At 36.4% G+C, this 14,979-nt stretch overlaps 1 protein-coding gene and 1 non-coding gene across 13 annotated transcripts in view; one reads left to right on the top strand and one right to left on the bottom strand.

The window, feature by feature from the left end:
- Positions 1-14,979, bottom strand: part of LRBA (LPS responsive beige-like anchor protein) — a 746,530-nt gene that overhangs the window by 680,874 nt on the left and 50,677 nt on the right. The window lies entirely within an intron of this gene.
- TRNAW-CCA (transfer RNA tryptophan (anticodon CCA)) lies at positions 7,409-7,481 on the top strand. The gene has a single exon. It is a non-coding gene; the product is annotated as a tRNA-Trp (tRNA).

Below are 14,979 nucleotides of genomic sequence, written 5' to 3'. Positions count from 1 at the left end.
AAACCAAAATGAGATAGCATTACACGTACATCATTATGGCTAAAATAAAAAAGTGACATCATCAAATGCTGACAGGGATGTGGAGAAACTGAATCACTCATACATACTCTGCTTACTCACATGTAAGATTATTCAGTCACTGTCAAAGAGTCTGGCACTTTCTTAAAGAGAAAAAAATAAATATGCAACAACCATATGATGTAGCAAATGCACTCCTGGCATATTTCCCAGAGAAATGAAAACTTATGTTCATAGAAAAATCTATACACAAATGTTTATAATAGCCTTATTCAACAGAGCCAAAAAAACAAGGAAACAAATTAGATGTTCTCCAACAGATAAATGGTTAAAAAAACTAGTACAGTCATATAATGGAGTACTATTGAACACTTAAAAAATACTAATACACAAAGCGGTCTATTACAGATGGATCTCCAGAGAACCGTTCTGACCAAAACAGAACAAAAGGTTACATAGTATGAGTCCATTTATATAAAATTCTTAAACTGATAAACTGCGAGAACTGGAGAACAGATTGGCTGTTTGTAGGGGTTAAGGAGGGGTGCAGCAAGGATCAATGTAAATGTGAATATAAAAGAGCAGTATCAGGGAGCCTTATGTGATGGAAATTTTCTGTATCTTGATTATATCAATGTCAATGCTATATTATAGTTTTGTAAGATTTTCCAATCATGGTAAACTGAATAAATGGTATAAGGAATCTCTCTGTATGTGAATCCATAATTATCTTGAAATAAAGTTTAATTTAAAAAAATAAGCAACTATATGTGAGGTGTATTAAAAAGCAGAGACATCAATTTGCTGACAAAGGTTGGTATAGTCAGAGCTATGGTTTTTCCAGTAGTCATGTATGGATGTGAGAGTTGGACCATAAAGAAGGCTGAAGGATGAAGAATTGATGCTTTTGAATTGTGATGCTGGAGAAGACTCTTGAGAGTCCCTTGAACTGCAAGGAGATCAAACCAGTCAATCCTAAAGGAAATCAACCCTGAATATTCATTGGAAGGACTGATGCTGAGGCTGAAGCGCCAATAATTTGGCCACCTGATGTGGAGAGCTGACTCTTTGGAAAAGACCCTGATGCTGGGAAAGATTGAACAAAATGGGGGGGCAGAGGATGAGACAGAGAGCACCACCGACTCAATGGACATGAATCTGAGCAAGTTTTTGGAGACAGTAGAGAACAGAAGAGTCTGCTGTGCTACAGTCCATGGGGTTGCAAAGAGTCAGACATGACTTAGTGACTTAACAATAAACAACAGCAAATGTGAGGTGTCACTTTGTCAGAGATTAACTGTCTGATTATTTACCAGTGAAAAGAAAAACATATTAACTTAGAGGAACCCCTCATTGAAACAAATGAGAGCCAAATTAAAGGGCATTCAAGAAAGTCCTGTAAGTACAAACTCCAAAGTCACCTAAAGATACACAGTGCCAATTTCTTTAACTCTCCCTACTTCTTCACTACAAAGAAAAAAAAATGTTAATATTTAATTACTTGCACTATAACTAAAAAAGGCCTGCCATATAACGTACCAAAAAATGATTAATCATATATTGATATCACACATTTGATTTGTCCATATCCTCCAGACTTAGATCAAATACTTGCATTATAGAATAAATATGCAAATTCAAACCTTCAAACAGGAAATGAAATTTTCTTAATCCATTACATAACTTCAGATTCATATGTGCACTGAAGGCTAATAAATCATTTAAACCTTCATACACAGAACCTTTTTAAATTTGCATTTATCTACTGTAAATATTGCCATGTCCTTTAACAGCTTGCTAGTTCAATCTAGCAAACTAGTGATTTACAGCAATGACATATTTTAAAAATCAGAAATATGTCACTGTGTGACAACCAGTCACAAGTTCACTAGACTTACATTACTTAGAGTCAAAACATTATAGGATATAAAAATGACAGCAAAATGTCATACAGTCTATAATCAAATCAATTACTTTAGTATCTGAGTTTGATTTTATGTTTATAAGTGTTTAAAACTACAGCATCACAGACATTTTAAGATTTCTTATAACTTTAACAAGACTAGTTCTATTACCACTGTCTCAATGTTTTCAAACTCTTTTAAAATATGCTGTTAAGTTACATAGTTCATAATTTAAAGACTCCACAAATACTATTTTGAGGAATAGCAAAATGTACAATACATAGAAGAAAGCTCTGTATTACTAACTTTTATCCACAAAAGATGGATTTTTACAATCTTTTAATAATTTGACACTAACATTCTTAAGTAGGAAGATTTATCACTTGTGAAAAAAGCTTGAACAATAGAGGAATAAACTGGAAACAACCTGAATAAACGTCCACTGTAATAGACATCTGTTGTTTCTCTCTGTACTGCACTCACTCTTCATTTAATTTCCTTCCCTTCACAGCATTCTCCAGGCAATAAAGTCACAGTACCTCACACCAGGCCATAGAGAAGACACCAAGCTCAGGCCCGGCACATATAGTTCCTCATTCTCCCAGTCACAATGATTAATCCAGAGGCAAGTATGTGGCCTAAGTCAGACCAATCAAAATAATCAAGATTTTTTTTTTCTTCTTAATTAGGAGCTGAAAAGAAGGTTTTGGCCTTTTGGGTATAAATTTAGAAAGATAGGAATATTAGCAGCTTCTAGCAGACATCTTCCCTGCAACGTGTACAGAGAAATCCTTTGCTCAGCACAATGAATGGAGAAAGGATGTCCTGGTGGCATCAACTTCCTAGTTCCAGCACCTGGTTCCAGAACTCTCCCGGTTCTTACAGCTTCATTCAATGATCTATTCTGGTCCTACAGACCAATCAATCCCCCTTAAGCTGCTTTGATACAAGCTTCTATCTCTACAACCAAAAAATGTCCATACTAATTTCAAAAAGAACTAGTTGAACTATGTATGAACTATGAAGTATGAACCAGCCCATCCACACATGGTATATAATGCAGCCATGTTTTTAAATCAAGTATTTTCATTCAAATTTTCCTACTGACAGACTATCTAATAGAGTTAGATATTAATGCCTTTTTATTTTAAACAAATCACTTTGTTAAACCCCTATTCTATCTAAAATAATTTTCACATACAGGATTTCATCATTTCTTTAAAAAAGAAACTCAAAAACCAAAATGTGTCTTACAATCAGTGACACCATAAATTATAACTGCCAGGTTTTTACCTTAATGTTGAATAAAATAACGGGAAATGTTTCAACTGATGGCATCTTAGATTTGATAAAATACAATAGGTAATAAGACTGAGCAAGAAACAACAATAAAAACTACACAGTAACCTTAGCAAAATAAAGGAGAAACAAAAATAATTTAAAATATATTTTTAATATACAAACCTTTGTTAATGACCACCTAAATGAAGAATCTATATAAATTTGTATGATAAAACCAAAGCACACAGATTAAAAAGTGCACTGGATACTCATACCCTGTTTGTACTCCAACTACACATGATTTTAAATTCTTGATAAACTTCCAAACAAAACAAAACTATGAACATAAAATCAGTAAGGAAACACTGGACCTGAATTACACTTACAAACAAAACAGACCTAACAAATAAATACACGACACTGCAACCCACAGCAGCAGAGGAAGTATTCTCAAGGGCACATGGAATGTTCTCCAGGACGGATCATGTGTCAGGTCACAAACCAAGTCTTAACAAATTTAAGAGGTCTTAAACCATATAAAGTATATTTTCCAACCACAATGGTACAAAACTATGAACCAAGAATGGGTATAAAATTGCAAAATTCAAAAATATGTAGAGACAGCACTACACTACTGAACAACCAATGGGTCAAAGAAGAAATCAAAAGAGAAATTAAAAAATAAGACAAACAAAAATGGAAATATAACAAACTAAAACTTATGTCATGTAGCAAAAGCCGTCCTTAGAAGGAAATTTATAGCAATAAAATGTATTTAAGAAAATAGAAATATCTCAAATGAAAAAATCTAATTTTATACCTCAAAGAGCTTGGAGAAAAAAGCCCAAAATGAGTAGAAAAAAGAAAAAAGTAAAGATCAGAGCAGAAAAGAAATAAAATATACACTAGAAAGATAACAGAAAAGATTAACGAAACTAACAGCTGGTATTCTGAAAATGTAAAATTGACAAAACTTTAGCTTGACTTGGAAAAAAAGTTAAAACGGAAATAAATAAAATCAGAACTGAAAGAAGAGAGACACTGCGACTGGTTACACAGAAATAAAGGATCATAAGAACCACTACGTAACTAAAAAAATACAGAAGAACTACTATGACTTACTATATGTCCACAAATTGTAAAACCTGGAAGAAAGGGATAATTCTTAGAAACCTACAACCTACCAAGACTGAATCATGAAGAAACAGAAAATTTAAACATACTCATAATGAATAAAGAGATCAAAACAGTATCAAAATCTCCCAAACAAACCCAGGACCAGATGGCCTCATTGATGAATTCTACCAAATATTAAAGAATCAACACCAGTATTTCTCAAACTCATCCCCAAAACTGAAAAGGTATGAACACTTCCAAATCTATTTTATACAGCCACCACTACCCTGATACCAAAGACAGACACACGGACACTACATAAAAAGAAAATTTCTGGTCAGTATTCCTCTTGAAAAGACCCTGATGCTGGGAAAGATTGAGGGCAGGAAGAGAAGGAGACGACAGAGGATGAGACGGTTGGATGGCATCAGCAACTCAATGGACATGGGTCTGGGTGGACTCCGGGAGTTGGCGATGGACAGGGAGGCCTGGCGTACCCCCTGGTGTGCCCCACGGTTCATGGGGTCGCAAAGAGTCAGGCAGGACTGAGCGACTGAACTTAACTGATTCCTCAGGAACATAGATAGGAAAATCCCTAACAAGACTAGCAATCCGAAGTCAACAGTATTTTAAAAGGATTATACATCATGATTACATCAGATTTATACCTGGGATGCAAACCATTAAACACCAAATTTACAGAATGAAGGAAAAAAAACTATGATCATCTCAATAGATGCAGGAAAAAGTATCTGACAAAATTCTACATCCTTTCATGATAAAAACTCAAAAAATTACATATAAAAGGAAGGTACCTCAACATAACAAAAGCCATACATGACAAACCCATTTAGCTAAGATCATACTCAATGGTGAAAAGCTGAAAACTTTTTAAGATCAGGAAGAAGGGAAGGGTGTCTCCTCTCACCACCACAGTCAACACAATTACTAGAGGTTTAGGCTAGGATAATTAGGCAAGGAAAAGAAAGAAAAAGCATCCAAATTGGAAAGGATGAAATAAAATTCTCTCTCTCTGTAAATGACGTGATCCCATAGAAGTTGTGAAAACCACCACAAAACAGCTAAACTAAATGAATTCAATAAAGTTGCAGTACAAAAGCGATATTAAAAAATTTCAACTGCATGTCTATACACTAACAACTACCTTAAAAAGACATTAAGAAAACAATCCTATTTAGAATAGCAAAATGAAAGAATAAAATATTTAGGAATAAATTGAATTCAAAAGATGAAAGATTGGTGTCGGGAGCCGCGTTAGGCATTACTGACAAAATGGAGGCACGGCCCTAAACCCCCTCCCTTTGTTCCACAGGCACGGACCCGGAATGAAGGAGTTGGGCTTTGTGATTCTGACTTGTTTTTTCCTTTCCTCGGCTGAGTCGACTGAAGAGAATACTAAGGTGCTTATTGTTTTTGAGAGGAGCATGAGAAGGCATAAAGCCTTCTGCAGCTGTGCTCAAAGAATAATTAATAAAGTTAATCACTGACATTTGTTCAAGCACTTTTACAAAAAAGTGTTCCAGGGTGAGCACACAGGCCACAGCTTGAGGCCATGGGAGGGATTGCTATCTGAAGCCCATTTGTGAGAAAAGTATTTATGGCAAAGGAGTTTGCTGAATTTAGGGCTTAGGAATAATTAAAATAGAAGCTAAAGATTTAAGGATTGCTGTAGAGTTAGCATATTCTACTACAGCTTACAGAAATGAGGGATATTATTAGCTAGAAGCCCTTTCTAAGAAATAGTGAGCTTAGGATACTAGGGGCAAACAGGACTTAAAAAGATAAGAAATAAACTGAGGAATGTGGTATGCGGCCCAGACATTAGCATGAGTTACAGTGTATTCACAAGGACACATGAGAAAAAGTAGATAAGAGAATCGCTGAGGAAGGAACTCCTTTTGAGGGGCAACAATGATTTTTGGAGAAAAATAAATCTGGGTCAATGGGAACTAAAAATATCAAACCTCTGACCTAATGCTTTTGTAAAAGTATAAAAGAGGATCATAAACTTGAAATAAACAGGCAGTCCAAAAAAAACTGAGAGGCTGCCTCAGTTTCTCACCGACACCGCTCATCCCTTCAGGTTGAATCCCGGGCTGCTGGAGCTGGACTCCGACAGATTGGTACGTTGAAAACTATAAGACTAAGGTCACACTGATGACAAAAATTGCAGAAGATGCAAATAAATGGAAAGATATTCCATGTTCATAGACTGGAAGAATATTGTTAAAATGTCCAGTCTACTCAAACCAAAGTATAGATGCAATGCAATTCCTGTCAATGGCATTTTTCATAGAAATAGAAAAACATAATCTTAAAACTCAAACGGAACCACAAAAATAGCCAAAGCAATCTTGAGAAAGAAGAACCAAGTTTGAGGCATGACACTTACTGACTTCAAACTACATCTCAAAGCTACAGTAATCAAAACCATATGATACGTTTTAAAAGACACATAAACCAATGGAACAAAATAGCCCACAAATAAATCCATGCAGATGTGATCAACTGATGTTCAACAAAGACACAAGACAGGACAGTGTCTTCGACAAATAGCGCTGGAGAACTGGACATCCACATGCTGAAACCAGACACTAAGTTTACACCAAACACAAAAACCAATTCAAAGTGGATTTAAGACTCAAATCTTAAGATCTGAAACCAATAAACTCCTAGAAGAAAACCTAGGGTAAAGCTCTAGATCTCAACAATGGTATTTTGGACTTGACACCAAAAGCACAGACAACAAAAGCAAAAATAAACAAGAAGGACTATATCGACTAAAACGTTTCCAGACAGAGACAGTAACAATAAACAAAATAAAAAGACATCTACAGAATGGGAGAAAATATTTGCAAAGTATAAAGCAGACAAGAGATTGATTTCCAAGATACATCAGGAACACCTGCAACACAACAGTAAAAACTAATAATCCAATTAAGAAATCTGCTAAAGACTTGATAGACATTTCCACAAAGAAGACATACAAATGACCAACAGTTTTAGGAAAAGATGCTCAACCTCACAAACCATCAGGGAAATTTGAATCAAAACTACAAAGAGGGACTTCCCTGGTGGTCCAGTGGTTAAGACTCCACGCTTCCACTGCAGGAGGCACAGGTTCGATTCCTGTTCAGGGAACTAAGATCCAACATACAGAGCAATGCAGTCAAAAATAAAAAAAAATTTTTTAACTACAAAGAGACATCACCTTATGTGTAAAAGGACAGCTATTACCCAAAAAAACAAGTACTGTCAAGGATGTAGACAAACTGGAATCCTTGCACACTGCGGATAGAAATGAAAAATGATGGAGCAACTATGGAAAACAATAAGGAAATTCTTCAAAAAATTTAAATGGAATTACATAGGACCTTGCAATCTCACTTCTAAGTATTTATTCAAAAGAACTGAAATCAGGAGCTAGAAGAGATACTAGCACTCCAATGTTCAATACAGCACTATTCAAATAGCCATGAAATGGAAAGAATCTAAATGTCCATATATAGATGAATGGATAAAGAAAATACAGTATATAAACACAATGGAGTATTATTCAGTCTTATAAAAAGAAGGAAATCCTGCAACATGAATGAATCTTGAGGACATTATGATAAGCGAAATAAGGTAGTCAGAGAAAGACAAATACTTCCTGATTTCACTTATGTGAAGTATCTAAAATAGTAAAAGTAAGAATCAGAGAGTAGAATGGTGGTTGTCAGGGGCTAGGGAAAAGGGGAAACGGGCAGTCACTACTGAATGAGAATAAAGTCTCAATTACCAGCACGAAAAAGTTCCAGTGATCTGCTGTACAACTTCATGTCTATAGTTAATATTACTATATTTGACACTTAAAAAAGGCTAGATCTCATGTTAAGTGTTCTAACCATAATGAAAAAAATAAGTAAGAGATTAAAACAAAGAAATAACTACATTTAAAATATTCCTGTAAGACCACCACTTTTTTCAATTCTGCATGTATATAACTTGGAAATATACATTTCAAAAGATATTAAACATAAAAATATTTTATATTTGTTTATAAAAGCCTATTGAAAATTTGGAAGGAGATTTAAGATTATAATAATAGTTATTTTTCAGGTTTTCTTTAGCAGTGACTGACTTAATTTTGAGGGAGAGAGGATTTGGCAGGAATAAGCTGTTGCAAACATGTGGCACAGACATGGGAGTGAAATAAGCCATTATACTGACTTTTTTGTACTGTTAATGTATTACCTACATAAAGTATTAAACAAACACAAAAAAGTTATGTATTTGATAGCCAATAAAATCCCAGAAAAATACCACTCCACAGATCACTAAGCCTAGATTAGATACTACAACTAACTAACATCTTACTATCAAATAAGATGGTCTTTAATACATGACCCATCTTCATTTTCTTTTTCGTCTTGGTATCATGTGGGATGTTTTACCCTCAAAGAACAGAAAATGCAAACTGGAGGTTGTAGAGGAAGGTGGATAGGGAAGCAGAATTTAATGAATCAGCTATTTAAAAATAAATGCATTAAAAGCAAAATATCCAAATGGTATTTCTGTATCTTATTCTCAAAAGCGCTAACTAAGCCTTGGACTTCCCTGGTGGTAAAGTGTTTAAGAATCCACCTGCCGATGCAGGGGACATGGGTTTGCTCCCTGGTCCGAGAAGATTCCACATACCTCAGGGCAACTAAGCCCACGAGCCACAACTCCTAAAGCCTGTGCATTCCAGAGCCCGTGCGCTAGAGCTGCCACAAGAGGAGCCACCAAAGAGGAGCCACTGCAGTGAGAAGACCAGGGGACACGGCACAGGGTAGCCCCTGCTCACTGCAGCTCGAGAAAGCCCGCGCAGCAAAGCCAAGACCCAGCACAGCTCCTTCTTGCTCGTATGTCGATGTTTCATTCTTAATTGTACAAACGGGCTAAACACTAAATCAGGAGTCTCCTACAGCTTAACATATTACAAAACCAGAAAGGTAAGCAGTGCTAAAAGTTGAAATATAATAGAATTAACAGATACTCCCAAACAAAAGCACATTAAAGTCAATGTACCAGTTATTTCCCAAAACATCTATTACTGTACATTTTATATCAGTATAAACAAACATGTACAAAGACCAAGGTTAAAATTAGACAGCTTTGGCAAGAATTAATATTTAAATGACTTCCGCAGCATTCTGCCATCAGAAATCTCAGGCTGAAGCTAGAGACAAGATCACAGCCTTGAAATCCAAACAAGACAGAACATAAGCCTTCATCTAGCTCCTATTAGCTATTTGAGATCTACTATTCACTTAGTAAACGAAAATATCAACTAAACCCTGATTTTCAATGAAAGCCTAATCTAATTTGTATAAACAGAAATTAAAATCAATAAAATATTAACTACATGAGAAAAAGTCTCACTGAAAAATAATGCAATTTAATTCAGAAATTCTAATAACATTATGTCATTACCACGGTATCAAGCATTTTAATCATGTAATAATTTCTGCATAAAAGTCATTGTGGCTCATTACACACAGAATGAATTTCCTATCACTTGGCTTACCCCAAAAAAATCTAAAAAAGCCTCAGCGCCCATTCTGTCTGCACATAATCTTAGTGATCCAGCCAGTCCAGACTACATTTATAACAAGAACAAGCTTTAAAATTCTACTTCCTTATCCTTGTTCACCCTTCAAAGCTCAATTCTCACTTCTGCAAAGGTATATTCAGATGAAACCAAAAAGGAAGTAATGATTCCCCACTCTAACCCCCCTCAGGTTAGAACCCGACTATTGCAAAGCATGCACAGTTCACACTTACTGCTTTGGATTATTAGTTATCTTAACATGAGTCCTATGACCACCAAGACCGTAAACTGAGAAGGAAAATGTGGAAAGAACCACTTGTCAGGCATTATTCCCAGATTCTAACAACAACCCTATACAAATGGTAGTATTATTCTCATTTCACAGGTACAGAAACTAGATCAGAAAGAGTATATGGCTTGCCCAACATCACAAACCTAAGAAGTGAGAGAGTTAGGAATCACACTGAAATCCATTTGATTCCATCCAGGATATTGTCTCTCAAAAAAAAAAAAAAAATTCAAAACTGTTATAAAACTCTACAATATAGAGCATATCTTTAAGTGTGCTCACTTATTCACTTATTTTATTTTTGCAGCAACCCTTAAAAGTGATGTGCTGCTACTGCTGCTAAGTCGCTTCAGTCGTGTCCGACTCTGTGCGACCCCATAGACGGCAGCCCACCAGGCCCCGCCATCCCTGGGATTCTCCAGGCAAGAACACTGGAGTGAGTTGCCATTTCCTTCTCCAATGCATGAAAGTGAAAAGTGAAAGTGAAGTCGCTCAGTCATGTCTGACCCTCAGCGACCCCATGGACTGCAGCCCACCAGGCTCCTCCATCCATGGGATTTTCCAGGCAAGAGTGGGATGCCATTGCTTTCTCAGAAAGGTGACATATTTATCCATAATTACTAACACCTTTCTCTGGCAAACATGCTTTCACATCCCCCTTCCTCTGGGTTTTCGGGGGAACTCTTTCCTGACTTCACATAGGGCTGAGAGGGATGTCAGTCATGGCGCCGTTTCACACCGTGGTCTGGAACACAGGTCAGGCAATCAAAATGTCACATGCTATCAGACACAGGGACTCTCTCAGTGGTAGGGCTGTGATGTAAGTCAGGCCCGACTCTTTCAGGGCTTTGATCCTCTTCATGACGTTATCTCTATGCAGTTCTTCTTTCTACCTCATGCAGACCACGTTTACTTTCTCCAGCTCAATACAACACAAATTTAATAAAAGTTCAATAATCAAAAGCAATAGTTGGGACAAGGGTAAAAATGTAGAAATAGACTCTGTTCCTCAGGTCTTCCTAAAACATATATTCAAAAAATAAAGGTCAGGGCTTCCCTGGTGGTACAGTGGATAGGAATCCACCTGCCAATGCAGAGGACACAGGTTCAATCCCTAGTCCGGGGAGATTCCACATGCTGCAGGGCAACTAAGACTGCACACCACAACTACTGAGCCTGTGCTTTAGAGCTCGGAGAAGCAACTACTGAGCCCACACACCGCAGCCACTGAAGCCTGTGCACAGCGGGCCTGCGCCCTAAAGGAGAAGCTCCCCAAGGAGAAGACCGCGCACTGCAACAGAGACGCCCCTGCTCGCCACAGCTGTGCTACCTGCACACGGCAATACAGGCCCAGCACAGCCAACAAAGCCAGCAAGTAAATAAAGTATTAAAAGTTAAAAAAAACATAGAGGTCAAAAAACTAGTAGAATGCTTTCGGTTTAGAGAACCTAGATCACAAAACATCCTCTCTAATCATAATATATACTGAAATTTACTTAGCAAACAGCTGGAGCAAGTGGAAAAAGTAAGAGCTCTAAATCTCATCTATGTTTTACAAGAATTACCGCTGATTTAGCCTAAAGATGAACGGGAAAAGAATTTACAAGTTACAGACACACAAACTTAAACTTATGGTTACCAGGGCGGAAGGGTGGGGGCAGTTTCAGACTGACATGTACACACTGCTATTTTTATTAAAAACACAGATAACCAACAAGGGCCTACTGTATACCACAGGGACTTCTGCTCCACATTCAGTAATAACCTAAATGGGAAAAGAATTTTAAAAGAATAGATACTTGTATATGTATAACTGAATCACTTTTCTGTAACCTGAAACTAACACGCTGCCAATCAACTATGCTCCAATATAAAATAAACACATTTTTTAAATGGAGATGCATCAAAGGTATCATTCATTTGAATACTTTTAGCTAACCAACATATAATATTAGCCAACCAACAGACTAAGGAAGAAACATATAAATATGATTAGACTAAGATGAATAAGATATTTATACCATAGTGGCATAATGTACCTCCATACCATAATAATTAAGAAAGTTAGAAGTTTATAGAACAATATATTTATAAATTCTCTTATAAACATCTTACAAAACATCAATACTATCAAACGAGACAAATGAGCACCATCTCATGGGCATTTGAAGTAATATAAAATCAGCCCTGGCAATGGCTTTCAAAAGTCAGGCTACTAAGTAAAGCCTGACAGTAAATCTTTGAAAATGTCAAATTGTGAACATATATGTCAAAAAGCCAATGGTTTAAATAAACAGGAATAATAATTAAGTCAGTATTCAAATAGCTTCAACAAATAAGAACTAAAAAATGATTCTCAATGACAAATACAAAACAAACATTATAGAAAAGTTGAATAGAAGCAAACTGGTGGGGAAAAAAAAGAAAGAAAGAAAACAGTACATCAGGATTAAATAAGACAGACCAGGTTTGGACAGGTTTAGCCAACTCTGTAGGGTTTCCCTGATGGCTCAGTGTAAAGAACCCGCCTGCCAAGCAGGAGGCCCAAGTCTGATCCCTGGCTGGGGAAGATCCCTGAAGGAAGGAAATGGCAGCCCAGTCCAGTGTTATATTTTGCCTGGGAAATCCCAGAGAAGCCTGGCAGGCTACAGTCCATGCGGTCGCAAAAGAGTCAGACATGACTTAGTGACTAAACAGCAACACCAACTCTGTAAAGTAACATAAGCTGACCCTTCCTTGTAGCCACTAACAAATTTTCTATTTAAAAAAAGGTCAGAAGGGATGCTTTTTTAAAAAATGTGAAACTTCTTTTTCTTTTTAAATATGAAACTTCATGAAGAAGATTCACACTTCTAATGTTGTGCATTTAATATATAGGAATTTTCCGAAGAAAAAGAAGCACTTTAAAGCAATTTTTGCTAATGTTTCTCCTACCCGCTTATGTAAAATAGAAGCTCATTTTCCAAAAGCAATCAAACAGAATATACTAACTTGACCGCCTGACACCAAACAATGTAACTATTTCCGACCTGAAATTTCATCCAATAGCAATATACACTCACTGAAGCGCTTCGGTATCAAATTCTCTCTTAGTTCAGATTACATGGACTCACTTTCTGTAAGTTAATAGTCTGATCACATATCTTCTTATACTGTTAATAGGGCTGACAAACTTACAGGACAAATTGCAATTTTAAAAAATGCATCAATAATTAGTCTTACAAACTTTAATCTTTTTGTTCTACATTACGATTTCAAAAGAAGCAAAATGTATAAATCAATACTTTTTATAACAGAAAAAGAACCTGTAATAATTCTGTTCTCACAACTATGTGATGATACTTAAGATGAAAAGATGTCTGAATAAAAACTTTTCTGTGAATTTTTGCCAAGTAAAAGTTATTAATCAATTAAAGGGACCAACACATTATTCTGAAATATGTAAAACAAAGGGAAAGAATCAAGCATGTACCCTGTTTTTGCTTTTTTTTTCCTTTTGGAACAGAAATTCATTACAAAAAATTCCAGCTAATGAATGTGGAAATGATAAATTGAGATCACCAACATTTGGAACCACTGATCAAATAATGGATTTAAGTAATAGTTACTAACGACTACTAAAGCCATTCAGTTAAAAAAGTAAGAAGTTCAAGGGAATTTGAAAATAGAGTTCAATTCAATTCAGTCATTCAGTGGTGTCCAACTCTTTGAGACCCCATGAATCGCAGCACGCCAGGCCTCCCTGTCCATCACCAACTCCGGGAGTTCACTCAGACTCACGTCCATCGAGTCAGTGATGCCATCCAGCCATCTCATCCTCTGTCGTCCCCTTCTCCTCCTGCCCCCAATCCCTCCCAGCATCAGAGTCTTTTCCAATGAGTCAACTCTTCACATGAGGTGGCCAAAGTACTGGAGTTTCAGCTTTAGCATCATTCCTTCCAAAGAACACCCAAGACTGATCTCCTTTAGAATGGACTGGTTGGATCTCCTCGCAGTCCAAGGGACTCTCAAAAGTCTTCTCCAACACCACAGTTCAAAAGCATCAATTCTTCGGCGCTCAGCTTTCTTCACAGTCCAACTCTCACATCCATACATGACCACTCGAAAAACCATAGCCTTGACTGGACGGACCTTCGTTGGCAAAGTAATGTCTCTGCTTTTGAATATGCTATCTAGGTTGGTCATAACTTTCCTTCCAAGGAGTAAGCGTCTTCATTTCACGGCTGCAATCACCATCTGCAGTGATTTTGGAGCCCAAAAAAATAAAGTCTGACACTGTTTCCGCTGTTTCCCCATCTACTTCCCATGAAGTGATGGGACCAGAAAACAGAGTTAACAATATCTAAGCCCACTGGATTCGCAACCCCACACTTACCAATCTTAACATCACAGAAAGAGACATATTAGATTTTAAGCACTTCCTGATGCAATGTTTCTGTAAACAATTCTCATTACAAAAACAAAACAAAACTGAAACTAATCAAGCCTTGACCAATTTACAGAAAATAATCCAAACTGTGGAAAATTCTATAGAAGGAAAAAAAAAAAAAGACCCAATTCTATTGAAAAAAGAAAAATAGCAAGGAAACAGGGAGGTGAGGGCAACCAATAGATTGAAAAATATTTAAGAGACACATTCACCAAATGAAGTATACACATTATTTGGTTCATGATTCAAATAAACCAACCATATTTAAAACAAAACAAAATACTAATAAAACATGAGGAAATTTTGAATTCAGAATACTTGGTGAAGTGATCTAAGAATGATAATG

The sequence above is a fragment of the Bubalus kerabau genome, chromosome 16, assembly GCF_029407905.1.
Source record: "Bubalus kerabau isolate K-KA32 ecotype Philippines breed swamp buffalo chromosome 16, PCC_UOA_SB_1v2, whole genome shotgun sequence".
NCBI classification, from domain to species: domain Eukaryota; kingdom Metazoa; phylum Chordata; class Mammalia; order Artiodactyla; family Bovidae; genus Bubalus; species Bubalus kerabau.
Note: the sequence above shows the minus strand (reverse complement) of the source record. Positions and strands in the feature narration are given on the sequence as shown.